The 21,500-nt window shown below is 34.7% G+C and overlaps 1 protein-coding gene and 1 pseudogene across 9 annotated transcripts in view; one reads left to right on the forward strand and one right to left on the reverse strand.

The window, feature by feature from the left end:
- LOC145280045 (uncharacterized) overlaps positions 1 to 21,500 on the forward strand; it is a 434,510-nt gene that overhangs the window by 196,751 nt on the left and 216,259 nt on the right. The window lies entirely within an intron of this gene.
- Positions 9,884 to 10,022, reverse strand: LOC145280561 (U2 spliceosomal RNA; annotated as a pseudogene).

Here is a 21,500-nt window from a genome sequence, read left to right on the forward strand (position 1 = left end):
TATTTGATGTATTTGCGCTATTTTTGGTATACTGTTCTTTTTTTTTTTTTTTTTTAAACCTAACACTTAATTACATAACCAAATTTTTGTGACATTTTGTTTATTTCTTTTCTGAGTGGTTTTTAATATTGTGGTAAAACTGGATGTGCCTTATCAGTTGTTCAAAAAAATGTTCAGTAAAGCATGTTTAGTTAGTCATCAAATTTTGTTAATTCCTATTCATTATTTTCAATCCTCCCACAATATTCATCATCATTTAATTGACAATCCATCCATATTCATTAACTTTTATTCTCGTGTAGCTTTTAGTTTTGATAAGTTGGGATTTATAAGTAAATACTTTCTTTTTTTTAATTAGAAAGGAAAACAGTGGATACTAATAACAATAATTGTTGCAATATTTTTGAGCTAATGAAGAGTATATATTTAAATGCTGCCCACATCAGCATTATGTGGAACAAGGCCGGAAAGTGTGAACCCCGCAGGCTCCTCTAAAGAAGGGGCACTCCTGCAATTTTAAAAATTGCCTGAGTAACCCCGTCGGCATTCCCCCGTCAGGGCACCTCAGGCAGCAAGCAATAAACTTGCTCCACCGGAAAGCCCGGTGGCAAGGCCTGGGAGGGTGGACCTCCTAGGTATTACCTAGGCGGCGTACCTCAGTCCAACAGGTGCTGGGCCGGTTCCCGGCCCCTCACCTGTTGGGCTGAGTGTCAAGTGACGAATCCTTGACTTGTACTACCCTGTCTCCCTGCAGCCGAAGCCACTAGGAGACATCCCATTACAACAGTGTTACAGGAGATTCTATTTATAAACGATGCTGCTAGGAACTGACGAATCAAATTAATACACGTTCTGCTACCAACCAATCAGAAACCAGAATTGCTCCATAAAAATTAAACCTTTTCTGTAGCAACTTCGCGTATGTGTTTTCTTCATATCAACACGGGAAGAATCTTTTGCACCGTTGCTTCCAATTCCAGAACTGTCTACTGAGAACCAGTCACCTCTAGGACTTGTATAGAACAACTAACCATCGGAAACTGTTCTGAAACTAAACATGGCTTACAACTCAATAATAATAATAATAATAATAATGATAATTGGTGCTTTTGCTTGCTATGGTATCAACACAAGCCATGGGTAAGGCAGATCTTAATGTTTATATAAGCAATATCAGCTGCTGACAGTGTTGCAATCAATTTACAAGAAATTTTGTATTATCGCTAATGGTAGTTGATGATTTTGCTTACCACAGTGCTTAATTCATGAAATAGTGTTTGGCATATGTAGTCGCAAAATGTCTAACGTATGGCATGGTTTAAAGGTAAAACCTTTAAACCATGCCATACGTTAGACATGGTAAAATATTTTCTCCTCTTAAATTAAAAAAAAAAAAAAAGATCAAAATTTTTTTGTAATTTTAAAATTTTTTCTTACCTGATGAGATTCAGTAATAATCGAAACGGTCTGCATATCGTAGTAAGATATGACTATATCTACATAAAGAAAATAAAAATGATAAATTTGCTCTCTTTGATTGAGCACTATCAACAACCCTTGTTGGAATTCAATGATTTTAATCTTTTTGAAGACTGCTCAGCATTGCTGATTGTAAAATACACTTAAGTCTGATATTTTAATTCATGCAGATTTCATAATTCATATTATTATTATTATTATTATTATTATTATAATAATAAAAAAGAAGAGCCAATTCTCTATTGATTATTATATCATACAATATATCATAACGTTCTCCCCCGGGTATGGCCAGGTAATAAAATATGCTTAAATATGATATTTTAATTCATGCAAGTATCCTATTTATTATCATAGAGCCAAAACTCTATTAATTTTTATATTGTATGCAATATATACTACTGATTTCAAAAGTAAAAAATGTTTGAATCGAGATCTAAACATATAGCTTTCTAGCCTTATTTGTTACCATCAAGAAATGACATAGGCTGTAACCTAGGATGTGTGTGTGTGTGTTTGTATGTCTGACAAAAACTTTCGACCCAGGATATACATGCCGAATCTGGTTGAAATCTAATCAGTAATTTCAGAATCTATTACAAAGTTGACTAAGAACAAAGTGTAGTATCTGTTCTGATATTACACTTCATCTGTTATGTCTTTGGTTAATGAAGGAGAAATCTTTCTCGACTGAGGCAACTTAAGTTTTTTTGTCCCAATCCAGATTGCCCTTTCTAGGAAATCTAATTTTCTTCACATTAAAAAACTAACCCTTTTTTTTTTTTTTTTTAAATAATTCTGCCCTCATGGAGAAGCAAGTAAATAGAGATTTTTAATTTTTCTTCGCTGAATATGTTTATATTTGTTATTCAAATTGCAAATAAAGTTTGTCAAGATTTTATCAAATGCAAGTCGGTATTTTTTTTATATGAATTCAATAAAGTGTGACGAGCATGCGCAGAAGGGCTCAAGAATTGTGTGTTGATGTCATAGTCAGGCCTACCTACGGTGAAAATGAGTTCGTCCAAGTGCTATAAAAAGCCGATACCAGAGTCATTCAAGGAGAAACTACCAAGGTTGCTCTAGTAACATGCTGTGTTGAGTCGTTTTGATGGAGTCGTTCGGGATCGTGTTGAGCCGTTTCGGCAGTTGTTTTGGATTGGGTCGTGTCTAATCGACGGAGGTGTTCAGGATCATGTTGGGTCGTGGATGAAATTGTTCAGGACCATGCTGAAACGTGGGGATGGAATTGTTTGGGACTGTTGAGTCGTGTATACAACATCGTTTGGTTTCCGTTTATTATCCAGTTGACTTGAGGGTTGTTGCAGTCGTGTGGTAACAATTTTTTTTATTATCTGTTTCTTCCCTCGTGAAGCAACATAAAGATTTGAATGATTGAAAATAAGTGAAATGATAAAAAATAAACATGTTAATATTTTTTCCCCCAATGTTTTTCTTTTTTATCGACAATAGAAACGAAGATGAATTGTTTCCTTTGGCCTTCAGAAATTATTACTTTCACAGTTTAATTAAACAGGATTTTTATTTCATTCAGAATTTGTTTTTAGCGGCATTTTATTTTTATTAGGCCAAGAGTGTCGATCCATCATTCACTAGTAATGTATAGGTTTATAATCATTGATGAACTTTGAAAATCGATTATACAAAGGGCAGTTGTCTGGGCATGTCCAACTAAAACTCTAAAACTACAAACCAAACACCCACAAAGTTGGTATTTTCTTGATCAGCGTGGCCCCAGATGAATATCTAAAATTTAGAAATTATTATTCATTCTTTCACCCTGAACTAGCACAGATTTCGTCACTGTGTGCGTGGAAAGGGATCTGTTTTCTAGCCACCAACTAAAGAGAAGTAACTTTGATTTTGTTTTCAGAGAGTTAATTCTCTTATGCTGACTAGAGTTGTGTGTGTGTGTGTGTGTGTCCAAAGAGAGAAATGGGCTGGGCATAAAAGAAAGGGGGTGAGAAGAGGGAGAATGGGAGAAAAGGGGGGATAGAGAGAGATAAAAGTTATGCTACACTTTTTCCCCAGGAAACGCGGGGTAGCTCTGCTAAACATGTCACAGAAAGAAAGAAAAAAAAATCTCACAATTTTTTCAATGAAAAAAGTCCTACTTCCTTTAAATACTATAGACAATAACAACAATCATTTATTGGCACTACATGGGTACATATCAGTAACAACAATGATAATGCATGGCTATCCCTATCACAGGTCAAGCGATCATGCAATTGGAGTCTTGTATGAGAAGCTATGTAAATATTTTAGTAGTTAAAAACGGAAAATTCCTATGAGATCAGTTTGATATTTTTATGCATTTTACATACCAAATAATAAGAACCAGAATGAGCTAGTACATAAATTTCGACAATTATTAATAAATTCCTATAAATGAAGAGACTGGTGACTATAAACAAAAGCAGATGTATATTTCATTGAGTGATTTTTTTAAATTTTTATTTTAATATGGGATTTTTCTTTTTAGAGAACTTGTACTTCAATCATGGCCATAATTAGAATCCTTTCAGAATTAAACATTTTAGAAGCAATAACAGGGGGAAAAAAGAGATCTCTGCTGATTGTAAAACTTGCCTCCAGTTATAAACTTCAAATGTTAAATCTTTGGAGTTGTTGTAATAATGGCCGTGTGATAATATTAAAAGACACATTCATATAAACTCTTTTTTTATTAAATATATACTAGCAAGGATACTCCTTAAAACCCTTTAAAATACTCCAAAGAAACTCCAAATTTATTAATGGATATCTAATAACTATTGATAAAATTTTGCAAAAATTGAAGGTACCTGAAATGGAATTTTTGTGGCAAGAGTTGAGCAATCTCCAACAACACCTCTCCTGAGTTGGCGTCGTTAAATACCAGTGGAAAGTTGAGGTTTAGGACAACTGGAAACAATGCTGAGATAAGCAGAGAGCACATACAGTGCCTAGAATTCCCAAATGAACACCCATCTGGTACTAGCCAGGCTCACTGTTGCTTAACTTCAATGATCTGATGAGAACCGATATATCAACATGATTATGTGGTACATATATACGTATATAACAGATATGTAAACATATACACATACCTAACATATAAAACCTTAGGACAGTCCGTGTTGAGAGAGGATTATTTATACTAAAATTTAAAAGGTTATCCTGACAAATGACTGTATAAGGAGATCTTAGACTCTTGATAGTATTGTCAAATTATGTGTTGATTTGAGGCACAGGTTCAAATCCGGTGCAAGCCTCATTTTTCACTTTGTGATATTATTTGTTTATTTCCAGTCACGTTTTTTTTTTTTTTTTTTTTTTTTTTACAAAGACATCACCACATTATCAAGGCCCAGAGGCCACTCAAGGATAAGGGTTAAAGAGTGTACAGTAGAAATTGGTCAATATAGTAATCATTAGTAATGAAAATTTGGTAAATTTAATAACTTATATGGAACGGCTCATCAAGAACTTATTTACTTTAGACTTGAACACATCCATATTGTAGTCAGCCGGAAAGCAGGAAAACGGAAGACAATTCCACAGGCGTGCAGTTCTAAGAAAGAAGCTTTGTTCATGGAATCTACGTTTAGGTTTAGGCACAGATAAAGAGTGGGGGAAATTATTGATAGTGTTTACAGCTAGACGAGTGTTTCTTGTGAAAGTTTGGCGAGGGGGGACCATAGATTGAAGCTCAGTTGAACACTTTCCATGAAAATAACGATACATCAGAGACAAACTCGCAACATCTCTTCCGTGAGATAGAGGTTGCAAGGAGGAGAAAAGGACATCTCCTACGAGGTTACGAAGTCTATTTTGAACTCTATCAAGGCAGGACAAGTCCTTTCTAGCAGCTCCTGCCCAGATGTGGCAACAGTATTCCATCCTTGGACGTACCTGGCTCTTATATAGGTAGAGAATAGCATCAGCAGTGAGATATCTACTGGATCGATAGAAAGATCCCACCATTTTTCCAGCGGCTTTGGCAACAGATTTGATATACGTGTTCCATTTAAGATCAGGAGTAATGGTCAAGCCCAGAAGCTTGTCAAAACTTGAGGCCTCCTGAAGACGAGAGCCATTCATTTCAATTGATGACAAATGTGGATTAGAATGTTGATGATGTAAAGAGAGAAGCTTGGTTTTAGATGCATTAAAAGTAACCAGCCACTCCTTTCCCCATTGTACTACGTGCTCAAGATCAGAGGAGAGAGAATTGGAGAGAACTTGGACGTTTACTGACTTAGATGTGCTACCATAAATGGTTGTGTCGTCAGCATAAATGTCTACAAATGATGTAAGGATATGATTTGGAAGATCATTAATGTAGATCAGGAAAAGAGTTGGGCCCAGGATGGATCCCTGAGGGACACCGGCATTAATACTGTGAGCTTCTGATTTTTGCCCCTCAACTACTACTCTTATGAACCTATCAGAAAGAAATGATTTAATAATTGAGAAGACTTTTCCATTATTATCGTGGATTAAATAAATTGTTTATGTAGTGATATTACTCATGCAAGCATTAGCATCAACAAAAAAAGCAGCATAGTACACCACACACACGTTCTTAAGTCTAATAGTCTTAAGTGTTTCTCATATTCGGATATATTTTTTAATTTGGACATGGAAAACTCATTTTAAAAAAAAACTAGGGCACATCTGAAGTGAAGAGTGCCTTTGTTCAAGATAGTTTTGTGTGTTGTATCCTGCTTGACAAACGTAGTCATTTGACTGTTTCCTGTTTAAACTGATTCCAAGGCTTAGCTTTAATAAAACAAGACTATCAAGTTACATAGCTGACAGATTGTTTAACATCACTCCTCATATATAAGTTCTGAAATTCATCTGGTATTCAGTAAAGTGCTGTTACTACAGACAACAAATCTTGGAGAAGATGCACCATTCCTCGTATAAGCCAGTGTTAGAGGATCTGATTTGGACTTCGAATACCATGTTATTCTGAATATTTGGTCAGACTTTATTTGTAGGGGTAAAGTATCCTCATATCAGGTTATCCTGACAAATGACTGTATAAGGAGACCTTAGACTCTTGATCGTATTGTCTAGTAGGCATTCAAATTATGTGTTGATTTGAGGCACAGGTTCAAATCCTGTGCAAGCCTCATTTTTCACTTTGTGATATTATTTATTTCCAGTCACGTGGATTAAATAAATTGTTTATTTAGTGATATTACTCATGCAAGCATTAGCATCAACAAAAAAGCAGCATAGTACACCACACACACCTCTCTCCCTCCCTCCCTCTCTCTCATATAAAATATATACATATATATATATATATATATATATATATATATAGTCATCCACATACAGTACTGTTTCGCTGTATCATAGCTCATCAGTGTGGCTAGACAGGCAACTACTTCAAGCCAGGATCGAAACTCGACCGCCCGTATGACAGTCAAGGCTTCTAACCATTACACTAAACGACGGCTGCTGTGCGAGTAGTGAATTAACGATGTTTTGACATCGTCTGAAATACCTAAGCTCTATTTGTTTACACAAAGATCATCGCTTAATATGCTAATGGTAATTCGTGTATCACTTCTCAATATGCTCAACTCAAGATAAGGAGCATTATAGTCATCCACATACAGTACTGTTTTGCTGTATCACAGCTCATCAGTGCTGCTAGACAGGCAACAACCTCAAACCAAGATATATGTGTGTGTGTGTGTGTATGTGTGTATGCATAAGTATATATGTGTATGAGTATGTGTTGCTGTGCAATAGTTACATGGACAGACTGGACTGGATTTCTGTCAGAGCTACTACATCATTTTCACTAATACTGTTGGGAAAAGTATTAATTTGTATATCCTCCCTGCAACTATAGATTAAATAGTAGGATAGACTACACTCTCAAGCCTTGCTTGTGCAACTAGCCTAAGAGAAGGAAAACTCAGAAATGGCACTCTTCTTCTCTGTTTATCTAGTTGGCCTAAACTCGAACAATGCTGGCGCAGAAGAGATAGTTGAGGATTATGCAATCTTTGTTTCACTATAAACACCCACGTAGTCAACTTAATGTACAGTATCCATTGTCGCTCAAGAGTAAAAAGAGGCCAAAATAGGATTGACGTCAGGCACGATCATTAGCGTATTCATAAAAATATGTCAGTCTAATGATATAAATATATGTAGCTGTGCTATGCTTATTATGCTGTTAATTGGGAAGAGTTCAACTGCTGGGAAGGCAGCTTATTGGCCCCTTTTTCGTTTTCTTTTTAGTCTTGTTATTGTTTGTCAGTTACATGCATCTGATTTCCATTGTTGGGCATACACACACACACACACACACACATACAAGCAGGAAGAAAGACCCGACGTTGCCCGAAATTGATTGATGCTCAACGAATATTTCACTCCCACCCCATATTTTCAATTTTGTATTTCAATAAAATTGGTGAAGTCTTCCATTTGTCAATCAAATCGAGAGTTGGGGACCCATCGTGGTGCATCGGGAGTTCCACATGCCTCCTTGCAGTGACTTAGTCCCACAATACAGTGTAGTCTACATTGCACTGTAGAGAATCCACTGTTGATTTTATAAAATTATTTTTATATATAATGACTTGACTTAAAGTTTAAAATTCAAGTCAAGTATCATGGTTAAGTTGTGCTCTAAACAGAAACCTTCAGTTCAAACGCGTCCCTATCATATCAAAGAACATACTGTTGATTTTATATGCCAGGCCTTTCTGCTTGTGTGGTAATAAAACTATTCGAGGCTGTATAAAGTATCAACTTTGGTCAAAATCGCCTGTCCCTTCTTTCATCGAATTTTTTTTATTATCGATATTTATCGTAGACATTCCAATACAAAACCAAAGAACACTGCCAGATACATGAAGTACTTTCGTGTGAAATTTCATAAAAATCGGCCCAGCCATTTCGGAGTCCATAAGAAACGAACTCATACACGGACAAAGTTCCTTATATATATTAGGCTTCGAAATGCCCTGGCATATATAAAAATTTGCATTACGCTATATATATATACTAGCAAAATTACCCGTCGTTGACTGGGTTCAAAAACAGTCTACAGAAAGTGGACTCTGATTTATGAAAGTATGATAGGTTATGAAAAGAAAGGTTTGTAAAGAGATAGCTTCGAATTTGGCGGTATCAAAACCAAAGCAAAATATGATGAAAGTAAAAATAAAATGGATAAACTCCATAATTTATTATACCATACCTGTTCAAACTGAAACATTTATCACAATATTCTGTAGATCTATATTAAAAAACCTTGTTAAACTTTGTGACATATTTCCATTCTATGGAGGTCAGGTGCGAACGAACACCCTATAATTTTATTATACCATATTTCTTCAAACTGAAACATAATTATCAAAGTATACCTACGCAGATAAATATGAAAAGTCTTTATTAAAGTTTGTACCTATTTCCATTCTATGGAGGCCAGGCGCGAACGCAGACCCCACAATTTTATTATACCATCCCTATTTAAGTTAAAACATACTTATCAATTACTATGTACATCTACATCAAAAACACTTGTAAACGTTTTTTTCTTAATTTCCATACTTTGTGGACCAGGCGCGTACACAGACCCCACAATTTTAATGAATCATGATTATGCCAGATCAAACATACCCATTCCTGTGTTTCGATACATCTACCACTATATGTGATCAGTTTTCTATAAAAGTCAACCATATAGGAGCCTATTCGTGACCAGACACACACACAGACGTTCAGCTTTATATTATATATATATATATATATATATATATATATATATATATATATATATATATATACAATTATCACGTAAAATTCATGTTAAAATATTCCTCAGTTTTGAGATTGAGTTATGGTTGAAGAAACTTCTATTTTAATTGTTCTGATTAGTCGTCATGTGCAATTTACTCACCAACCCACACAACTAAATTTCTGTCTATTATTATAACCCTCTTTCACTGTATGTTTGACTCTCTTCCCCACTCTTATTTTATACGATTTTATCATTCTTGTATTTATATCACCCACCTGCCTCTCTCTCTCTCTCTCTCTTTATTAACATTCAAAGGTAATAAAACCAACTAAAACAAAACCGATAACCATTAGTCGCGTGCTCTCGTGTAATGAATGAATGTGTGAATGTAAGATTGACATGAAATTCTTAAAGATAAACTAAAATGACCATAGAAATGGGCTGAAATGACTTAAATAAATAAAAAGTAAATGACTTAGAATGACTTTAATGAACTTAAGGATGAATTGAATGACCTTAAGAATGACTTGAATGCTTAAAAAATAACTGGAATCGTTCAAAAACAACTTGAATGAACTGGAGAATGACTTGAATTGCTTTGAGACTGACTGGTTGTAAAGTGGGTGATCATTTTACATTAAATTAATACAGAAAAGTGATCCCCCCACTTTATATTACAAAGTTACAAACATAAGTACAGCATGTAGTAAGAACAGATACTACACTTTGATCTTGGTCAAAAGGCCAAGAAAAGGGTATTTATTTGCTCCCCCACCGAGCAAATTAGGCACAAGGCCGATTTTTAATGTGAAGAGTGAAGGGGAAATGGGGACCAATTCCCCGGGGAGTAGGGGAGCTGGATAGTGACAATTGGTATGAAGGGTTGCCACCACATTGACCAAGGTCTGATATGTGGGGTTGGTATTTATTTGCTCCCCCACCGAGCAAATTAGGCACAAGGCCGATTTTTAATGTGAGGAGTGAAGAAATGGGAACCAATTCCCCGGGGAGTAGGGGAGCTGGATAGTGACAATTGGTATGAAGGGTTGCCCCTACATTGACCAAGGTCTTATATGTGGGATTGCCCCCAGATATGGTTTTTGCTTGCAGTATCTGGCAGAACAGATACTACACTTTGAAATATTAAATCCTGGGTTTGTATTACTGTACACATAGATTCGAAAAAGTTATCAAAAAACAAATATAGAACAAATAAATGTTATCAAAGGCAAGATAAGTTACTTTTCTACTTAACTGGATATATTTTTTGTGTTTTTATTCAGTGTAACATGTTTATTCAGCTCGAAAAACATGCAGTGTTTACCGATGTATTGGAAAATTCAAAATGGCGGCCGACTCTCTCTCGGAGAGGGTAAGTTTGGGAAAAGGTATTATAAATAATAAACTAGATAAAATACTGTTAGAAATTCGCTCAATATATGTTACCATGACATAAGTTGACATATATTCGGTTGATTTTTAATAGTATTTTGTCTAGTTTATTATTTATAACATCTTTTCCCAAACTTACCGTCTTAAAGAGACAGTCTGGCGCCATTTTGAATTTTCCAATACATCGGTAAACGCTGCATGTTTTTCGAGCTGAATAAACATGTTACATTGAATAAAAACACAAAAAATATACCCAGTTAGGTAGAAAAGTAACTTATCTTGCCTTTGATAACATTTATTTGTTCTATATTTGTTTTTTGACAACTTTTTCGAATCTATGTGTACAGTAATACAAACCCTTAAATCCTTTATTCATGTTAAAAATACATTGAAAATCAACACTGAACAAAAAACTTAGGCACATGGCCAACTCAAAAGGGGAGGGGGGTTGTGGGTGTCATTGGTCATCCTTGTCACTCCAGAACTAAACAAAATCAAAAGTTTCTCCCAGCTAGTACCTTTCACCATAATACCGCATTCACCCTTTCATACTGGGGGACATCCTACTTAACTCCCAATTTTTAAAACATTTTTTATTGACGTGTAAAAACAAAAAAAGATAACAATAAAAATGGTACAATAATTCATTTGTGTCGAGAGCGGGGTGGGGGTGGGGTGATTAGTAGGACCCTCCCAACCCCATCTAGTAGATAGACTGCCCGTTCCACTAGGTTTGTAAAAGGAACCTGGCTTCTGCGGGTCAGTCTCTAAGTGGGAATGCCCTCTAGGTGGGGGTACTTTGATCCCAGCCCAAAGGCCGAGAAAAGCTTAAAAAGAACAGCATCTATTAACAACAGACCTTTGATCTTAACCAAAAAGGCCAAGCACAAAAGTGTTACAGACCGACGGACGAACCGACGGAGTGACTTATAGAGTCGCTTGCACGCGACTAAAAACAAGATATTGGAATAGTCCATTATAAACACTAGGGAATATCACCACGAGTGTTTATGATATTTAATCCAGAGATGGAGAAAATATATATAGAGAGATCATATTAGTTAGATGATTATATTGTTGGCATTGGTTTCCCTTATATCTTTTTAATTAGAATCGTTTTGTGGGAAAGACCACCTGAATGCTATTAACATTCTAAGTAAAAGTGTTTCTATGAAATGAACTGGATTCGAACTAAACACACCCAGATTATCAGTCAGTGTCGTTAACTACTGAACCACTATCAGCTTCCAGAGGGTCCCAGAGGAAGATATAGCAAACCAAAAGAAATTAATTTTAGAATTTGTCCTTTTACATGTGTTGTTCCAAAAGTAATGTCTCCTATTTTTATTCCGCCCGAATAGATCAAAGGGAATTATAAATTGCATTATTATAATGACTGAACTAGTGCATTCATGACCTGAAAGTTTCATCTCTCTGTTGCAGATATTGACGGTGTGAGACTTAAAAAAAAAAACCAGCCCCCGTTATGGATGTGCATCAGAAGCAAAGATGCGTCATTGAGTTCCTGACAAAAGTGCATTGAGAATGGTGGTGACTATTGTAGAAAAACAAATTCTGAAGCACAAAAGGTCACTCATTTTAATGGTACCACTTCTGTCTTCGTAGCTCTGAGTTAAAAGAAAAAAAAAGAAAAAAATGTTTTTACTTTTGGAACGGCCCTCGTATTTTCATAAATTTAGCTTTGCAAATTCACTTCCCAATTCAAACAGTTTTTCCCAAGCTCATTGTGTGACATTGTGTGTCATTTTTGTTTCTCGTGTTCATCATATGTAACAGGTCACATGAGATAAAAAAAAACGTGTACATTATATAATGTTAATGTTGTGTGTCTACTTCTAAATACAAGGAAGCTGTTTAGCAAACAGACTGCTGATCCCATGTATTTATTTAGATTTGCGTATCTAAATATATGAAATTATCAGTTTGGATTTTGTACCAATGTTCATCACTCATTTCCCTCATGACTGCAAATTTTTTATCATCTGCTTTTTGGATTATTCATACTCTCACATGTTCATAACAAGCAGACGCACACACACACTTAGAAACGTTAATTCCTTACAATCCCTTTCCCATACAAGAAACGTTTCTACTCTCTCTCTCTCTCTCTCTCTCTCTCTCTCTCTCTCTCTCTCTCTCTCTCTCTCATTATTTCCATGGCGGGTGCTTGACCCCCAAAAGAAAATTGACTGGAAAGAAGACTCTTTTCACTGAAGATGTTATCAATGAAATAAAATTTATTCCTAAGTAGAATGCTGGATAATCTATAATATAAATCTTACCTGTCTGTTTAAACGTATGTATGTATTATGTATGTATGTATGTATGTATGTATGTATGTATGTATGTATGTATGTATGTATGTATGTATGTATGTATGTATATCTGCCTAAAACTTTCAACAGAGGCGACGGATTTTCACGAGATCGGTATCGTTTTGAAGCCTGGCCTTTCGGACGACAATTATCGGAAAATTGGCTAAAAACATTAATTTCTTCACCCTCAACTGAGCACTTTTCTACAAAGAGAGGTCGCTTTTTTCGCCGATATTTTCGAAAGTCATCCTCACTTTTCGATTGACTAGCCTTCATTAAAACTTTCGCCACTTCCGGTTTGGCGATGGGCGCAACAGCAAAGACGTCACGATTTTTTTTTCACGTTCTTTACTTCCTACTCAGTATAGGTTCGAACCTGCCTGCCTACTATCATTTTTTTTTTAGTTTTGCTCAACACACACCTCCAAACACTCAGGCAACGCCGGGTACCCAGGCTAGTAATAAAATAAAAGCAATTATTGAATAAAAAAAAAAAAAATTTTTAAAGCACAAATAATTAATGAGATGTCCGTTTGCAAAGCAAGATGCAAATTAATTTACCTTTTGACATCGATTTTTTTTTTTTTAAAGAGGCATTCAACCTAGGCACATTGAACTGACTTCCCCCAAAGGAGGAAGTTTCTAGGAACATCAAATTGACAAGCGGTCTCTAGTTGCATGCATACCCCGGCCAGGGGGAGATGGTGACGTTAGATTTTTGCAGTTTTTGAAGGGAGATATCGATGTCCTCCTACATACAGCGCCTGCTATTCCCAAATGGTTACCCATCTTGTACTGACTAGGCTCAACGTTGCTTAACATCAGTGATCTAATGAGGCTTGGCCTTCGGGATAAGATCAAAGTGTAGTATCTGTTCTTCAGATGCTGCACTTCAATTTCTTGTTCTCTGTCAGTGAAGAAGAAATCCTTCACGACTGAGACAATTTTTATTTTTGTTCCTTTTCTCCACATTAAAAAAAGACCCTGGTGTCTAACTCTGTCCTGTGGGGAGGCATTGGAAAGAGGACTGAGTATGTTAGAAAGTTTTCTATCTTGAATAGGAAGTTTGCTTTTAAATGTCCTTGCCAGTACTACGAATCACTCAGCTTAATAAATATAGAGATTATTTTGTATGTAAACGGGGGAATCGATACTATTCCTTTACAACCTATTCAAAAGAAAGCTTGGGGAAAAAGGTTTTAAAACTGGAAGTAGAGATTGCAACTGCAGATATAAGTATACCAAACTTGCATGAACAACAATGTCTTTTTGAATCGAATGAACAAAACAATAGTATTTTTTTATTATTTTACTTATTTAAACATGGCATCTACCGAGGAATTTAGTTGGTTTTGAATAAGATTACATCTGTTATTTTATTGCATACAACTATTAGAGCATGCATTATATAATGTTATATCAGGATTCATCCAGAATATCATATTGAACTTAGTAATTCTTTCTATTCAAAAATATCTCTCTCTCACACATATATATATATATATATATATATATATATATATATATATATATATGAGAGAGAGAGAGAGAGGATTGTTTTGAATTTTTATTTATTTTTTGGTGCAAGTCTATAAATGGGCCACAAGTAATCTTTTTTACTATAAAAATCTGAAAAAAATCTTTATAATGTACGTACTTGTTACTGCATGAAAATGTCATATTCCAAAAATCACGTAAATCGATCAAGTAGTTTTTTTTTTTATTTAAGAAAATCAAATATTATCGGACGATTCATCAAAGAAAAAGCCAAGCGCCATGTTGTTTGAGAGATAACGCAACTAACGACCCCAGGCGGAAATATGGGTCAACAAGGGCAGTACATGCAGACCATCGAATATTTTATCAATAAAGTACTTGTTATTATTTTTAATTTTTTTTTTAAGAAAATGAATTTTTACGATTTCTAAGGATAATAAATAAATAAATTGACCTCTTTTAATAAAGAGAATGTGTCTTTGAGTTTGTATTACTGTACACATAGATTTGAAAAAGTTGTCAAAAAACAAATAAATGTTATCAAAGGCAAGATAAGTCACTTTTCTACTTAACTGAATAATTTTTAGTGTTTTTATTCAATGTAACATGTTTATTCAGTTCGAAACACATACAGTATTTACCGATGTATTGGAAAATTTAAAATTGCGCCGGCTTCTCTGTTGAACACGGTGTGTTGGGGAAAATTAGTTAAAAATGAAAAATATACAAAATACTGTTAAAAACCCACCGAATATATGTCAACCTATATCACGGTAACATATTGAGCGACTTTCTAACTGTATTTTGTCTAGTTTTTTTTATTTATAACCCCTTTTCCCAAACTTACCGTGTGAAAGAGAGAGTCGGGCGCCATTTTAAATTTTCCAATACATCGGTAAACACTGTATGTTTTTCGAGCTGAATAAACATGTTACATTAAATAAAAACGCTAGAAAATTATCCAGTTAGGTAGAAAAGTAACTTATCTTGCCTTTGATAACATTTATTTATTATATACTAGCGAGGGGTACCCGGCGTTGCCCGGGTGTTTTTCGGGGTATGTGAAAACAAAAAGGTGCCCATGAAAAAAAAACGAAGCCTTCACGACGCGCAGTTGGAAAATAGTAAAGTGTTAAAAAAAAAAAAAAACAGGTGCGCGTTTTTGATTGACATGACGGCGATAGGTATTCAGTAGTAAGCATTTTGTGCGGGACAGTTTTGAATGAAGTGAATAAATCGGTTTGTTTGTTTTTAAAAACCTGCTCCCTGTTTATTAGGAGGAGCGAAATGAAAGCTACAGTCTGATATGACTAAGTTGACATTGAACAAATGTTACTTAGCTCTCTTGAGACAACTGGCTTCCGGTTTGGCGATGGGCGCAACAGCAAAGACGTCACGATTTTTTTTTCACGTTCTTTACTTCCTACTCAGTATAGGTTCGAACCTGCCTGCCTACTATCATTTTTTTTTTAGTTTTGCTCAACACACACCTCCAAACACTCAGGCAACGCCGGGTACCCAGGCTAGTAATAAAATAAAAGCAATTATTGAATAAAAAAAAAAAATTTTTAAAGCACAAATAATTAATGAGATGTCCGTTTGCAAAGCAAGATGCAAATTAATTTACCTTTTGACATCGATTTTTTTTTTTTTAAAGAGGCATTCAACCTAGGCACATTGAACTGACTTCCCCCAAAGGAGGAAGTTTCTAGGAACATCAAATTGACAAGCAGTCTCTAGTTGCATGCATACCCCGGCCAGGGGGAGATGGTGACGTTAGATTTTTGCAGTTTTTGAAGGGAGATATCGATGTCCTCCTACATACAGCGCCTGCTATTCCCAAATGGTTACCCATCTTGTACTGACTAGGCTCAACGTTGCTTAACATCAGTGATCTAATGAGGCTTGGCCTTCGGGATAAGATCAAAGTGTAGTATCTGTTCTTCAGATGCTGCACTTCAATTTCTTGTTCTCTGTCAGTGAAGAAGAAATCCTTCACGACTGAGACAATTTTTATTTTTGTTCCTTTTCTCCACATTAAAAAAAGACCCTGGTGTCTAACTCTGTCCTGTGGGGAGGCATTGGAAAGAGGACTGAGTATGTTAGAAAGTTTTCTATCTTGAATAGGAAGTTTGCTTTTAAATGTCCTTGCCAGTACTACGAATCACTCAGCTTAATAAATATAGAGATTATTTTGTATGTAAACGGGGGAATCGATACTATTCCTTTACAACCTATTCAAAAGAAAGCTTGGGGAAAAAGGTTTTAAAACTGGAAGTAGAGATTGCAACTGCAGATATAAGTATACCAAACTTGCATGAACAACAATGTCTTTTTGAATCGAATGAACAAAACAATAGTATTTTTTTATTATTTTACTTATTTAAACATGGCATCTACCGAGGAATTTAGTTGGTTTTGAATAAGATTACATCTGTTATTTTATTGCATACAACTATTAGAGCATGCATTATATAATGTTATATCAGGATTCATCCAGAATATCATATTGAACTTAGTAATTCTTTCTATTCAAAAATATCTCTCTCTCACACACATATATATATATATATATATATATATATATATATGAGAGAGAGAGAGAGAGGATTGTTTTGAATTTTTATTTATTTTTTGGTGCAAGTCTATAAATGGGCCACAAGTAATCTTTTTTACTATAAAAATCTGAAAAAAATCTTTATAATGTACGTACTTGTTACTGCATGAAAATGTCATATTCCAAAAATCACGTAAATCGATCAAGTAGTTTTTTTTTTTATTTAAGAAAATCAAATATTATCGGACGATTCATCAAAGAAAAAGCCAAGCGCCATGTTGTTTGAGAGATAACGCAACTAACGACCCCAGGCGGAAATATGGGTCAACAAGGGCAGTACATGCAGACCATCGAATATTTTATCAATAAAGTACTTGTTATTATTTTTAATTTTTTTTTTAAGAAAATGAATTTTTACGATTTCTAAGGATAATAAATAAATAAATTGACCTCTTTTAATAAAGAGAATGTGTCTTTGAGTTTGTATTACTGTACACATAGATTTGAAAAAGTTGTCAAAAAACAAATAAATGTTATCAAAGGCAAGATAAGTCACTTTTCTACTTAACTGAATAATTTTTAGTGTTTTTATTCAATGTAACATGTTTATTCAGTTCGAAACACATACAGTATTTACCGATGTATTGGAAAATTTAAAATTGCGCCGGCTTCTCTGTTGAACACGGTGTGTTGGGGAAAATTAGTTAAAAATGAAAAATATACAAAATACTGTTAAAAACCCACCGAATATATGTCAACCTATATCACGGTAACATATTGAGCGACTTTCTAACTGTATTTTGTCTAGTTTTTTTTATTTATAACCCCTTTTCCCAAACTTACCGTGTGAAAGAGAGAGTCGGGCGCCATTTTAAATTTTCCAATACATCGGTAAACACTGTATGTTTTTCGAGCTGAATAAACATGTTACATTAAATAAAAACGCTAGAAAATTATCCAGTTAGGTAGAAAAGTAACTTATCTTGCCTTTGATAACATTTATTTATTATATACTAGCGAGGGGTACCCGGCGTTGCCCGGGTGTTTTTCGGGGTATGTGAAAACAAAAAGGTGCCCATGAAAAAAAAACGAAGCCTTCACGACGCGCAGTTGGAAAATAGTAAAGTGTTAAAAAAAAAAAAAACAGGTGCGCGTTTTTGATTGACATGACGGCGATAGGTATTCAGTAGTAAGCATTTTGTGCGGGACAGTTTTGAATGAAGTGAATAAATCGGTTTGTTTGTTTTTAAAAACCTGCTCCCTGTTTATTAGGAGGAGCGAAATGAAAGCTACAGTCTGATATGACTGTCGACATTGAACAAATGTTACTTAGCTCTCTTGAGACAACTGGCTTTCGGCCAGTGGGTATTTATTTGCTCCCCCACCGAGCAAATTAGGCACAAGGCCGATTTTTAATGTGAGGAGTGAAGGGAGGGGGAAGGGAAAAAAGGGGACCAGCTCCCAAGAGGTGGGAAATGGGAGCTGGTTAAAGGTCAGACATGTGGGGTTGCCCCCACATCTGGTCTTTGCTTGCAGTATCTGTCGGAACAGATACTACACTTTGATCTTATCACCTGGGCCCCGGAGGGCGCACGGGCAAGTGGCCTTCGGCCAGTGATTAGAGTAGAGTTTCGCTTTTTTTTTTATATCGAAAACCGAATGTAACGCGTGCCGATGCGGGAAATGTCAAATAATTAACGTTTGAAAGTCAATAAAATTAAATAGACAGGCGAGCTCCATGGGTAACTCTGAGATATTACAATTTATAGATGATATAAAAAGGTTTAAGAAGTTGTGAACCGAGCAAGCGCTTCTCTGAAAGAAGCCTTTTGTGGACATCGAGGAAAAGCATACATACATACATACATACATTTTCGCTTTTATATATATATAGATTTGTTTTTTGACAACTTTTTCGAATCTATGTGTACAGTAATACAAACCCAAAAAGAGTTTTCGACATTAAAAAAAAAAACTAAAAGTAGTCGATGGTCTGCCCTCCGTATTATCTTTATTAAAAGTAACAAGTACGTACATTATACAGATTTTTTTTTCAGATTTTTATAGTAAAAAAGATTAGTTGTGGCCCATTTATAGACTTGCACCTAGCGATTAATTTCTTAATTTCGTTTCCTGAGCGATTTCTCTTATTATAAGAAAGGAGTTATTTGCCCTTTGTTTACATTTTTCTTCGCCCAAATCTTAGGGCCTTTTTTTTTTTTACATTTTTATTATTTAAATGTTAATTATTAATTAATAATTACTACGTGCATGCACATAGTAATTATTAATTAATAATTAATATTTAAATGATAAAAAAGTATATATATATATATATATATATATATATATACATATATGATAAAGAAAATTAAAACTGTAATTTGAACTTTACAATCAAAATTTATTGTTCGACTGAATACTCCAAAAACAATTTACAAAGTCCTTATTCTGCTGAGTTTCAAAGAATGCTATTCTTGTTATTCTTCTCATCAGAGGACATAAAGAAATCAGTAAATTATATTTTGTAGCAATGCTAGAATTTTAGTTAATGCATTAAGTGAAACCGCAATTTATTGTAATTATAAATTACCAAATAAAATTTTTAAAAAAGTGAAAAAATGTTGGATATGTAAAAAAAATATATATAAAAAACAAACCGTGCGTAATATTACAGCTTGCATGAAAATCCTCTCTCTCTCATATCTATCTATCTATATATATGTATATATATATATATATATATATATATGCATGTATTGGGGGTGGGGGATAACTGAACCAGCAAAACCAAAGCTGCCTGCTAGAACACTATATATACAAATGTAGAGGAGAGAACCGAAGCAGCAAATATACAAATGTAGGGGAGACAACTAAAACTGTCTGCCAGGATACTATATATAAATGTAGGAAAATTTTGGCATATTTCATTGGTTAAAAAAAATATAGGTTCTTTGTCACTAATTGTCATAAAATGTTAACCATAGAATAATACTATAATCTTCAAAAAGTCCGCAGATTTTCATGTAGTTTCGTCCCATAGAAAAAAAGATATGAGCATTTCAATAATCAATTTGGCTACGAGTATATATATATAATTTCCCTAAAACCTCTGGCCTTGAAAGAGGGGGAGACTAAAACTTACTGCTATGGTTTCAAATTATCTGAAATAACAGCAAGAGCAGACTTGATTCCAAATATTTCTCAAATCTTATACCTCCTCTTTTTTGGAAATTGGACACGATTATGAATATCTCCTGTATCAAATAATCTTTATATTTACTTTATGCATGAAAACCAAAGAGGGAAGATATAAGAGATGAGAAATATTTAGAATCAAGTCTCCCCTTGCTGTTATTTCATATCATTTGAAACCATAGCAGCAACTTTGCCAGATCACTAATGTGTGTGTGTGTGTGTGTGTGTGTGTGTGTGTGTGTGTGTGTGTGTGTGTGTGTGTGTGTGTGTGTGTGTTTATCCTTCCTCCCACGAGCAGGATGTGACACAAAGTTAAGTGAGATTTGAAGAAATCCTAAAGCGTCCTAAAGGAAGAGCACTCTCCCTGCAGAGAATGCCTAGGCAGCCCATTCTCATTTCTCGGTAGGAAGGCCTCAGGTGATTAGTAATAAACTAACCCCTTCTCAAAGAGTAAGAAGGCAAAACCTAGTATGGTGGACTTCCTAGATTTGAACATCACACACGACCATACACGCCAGTCAACAGGGAACAAATCATTTCAACAGTGACTTAGACTCTGACAGCTTTATGGGGGAGGGAAAATCCCTAATTGAGAGATTGTAGAACTGTTGCTTAAATCATAGACATTGTATCTAATCCAATTAGACACTTTACAAAGAGCACGACTTTGCTTTGATAAAACCCGCCTATATACTCTAGTGTTAATGTCTCCCTTTGAACAAAACAAAAACCTAGAGAAACAGGAGGACTAAAGTTTAATTGTTTTGATGACACATGCTATGGCCTGTGATCCAATAATGATGGGGGGGGGGGTCAAGGTCACTGTATGTACCCAGTTGCAAGTTTGAACACCAAAGAGAATTAACTTGTTCTATCTCTGGTTTCTTATTTGTTTTCTTTTTTCATTTATATTCATTTTTTCTTGGGGTTTTTTTTTTTTTCCATTTTTTCCCTTTTATTATCCATTTTATCTTTTTTATCCAATTTATTTCTTTTTTTTATCCAATTTATTTCTTTTTTTTTATCCAATTATTTTCTTTGTTAACCAATTATTTACTTTTTTATCCAATTTGTTTACTTTTTCTCTTTCCCCTCTTTTTCTGTTTCCATTCCTTTTCTCTTTTAAAAGCTTTAAAACAGAAATATGTCACGATGGGGTGGGGTTGAAATTATACATTTTATTGCATTATTCAAAGATTTTTTACCAACACAAGCCATTAAAATAGAATTAATTTGTGACAAAAATGCTCTTTTA

This window comes from Euprymna scolopes, chromosome 7, assembly GCF_053919585.1.
Source record: "Euprymna scolopes isolate OS-2025 chromosome 7, ASM5391958v1, whole genome shotgun sequence".
Taxonomy (NCBI): Eukaryota; Metazoa; Mollusca; class Cephalopoda; order Sepiida; family Sepiolidae; genus Euprymna; species Euprymna scolopes.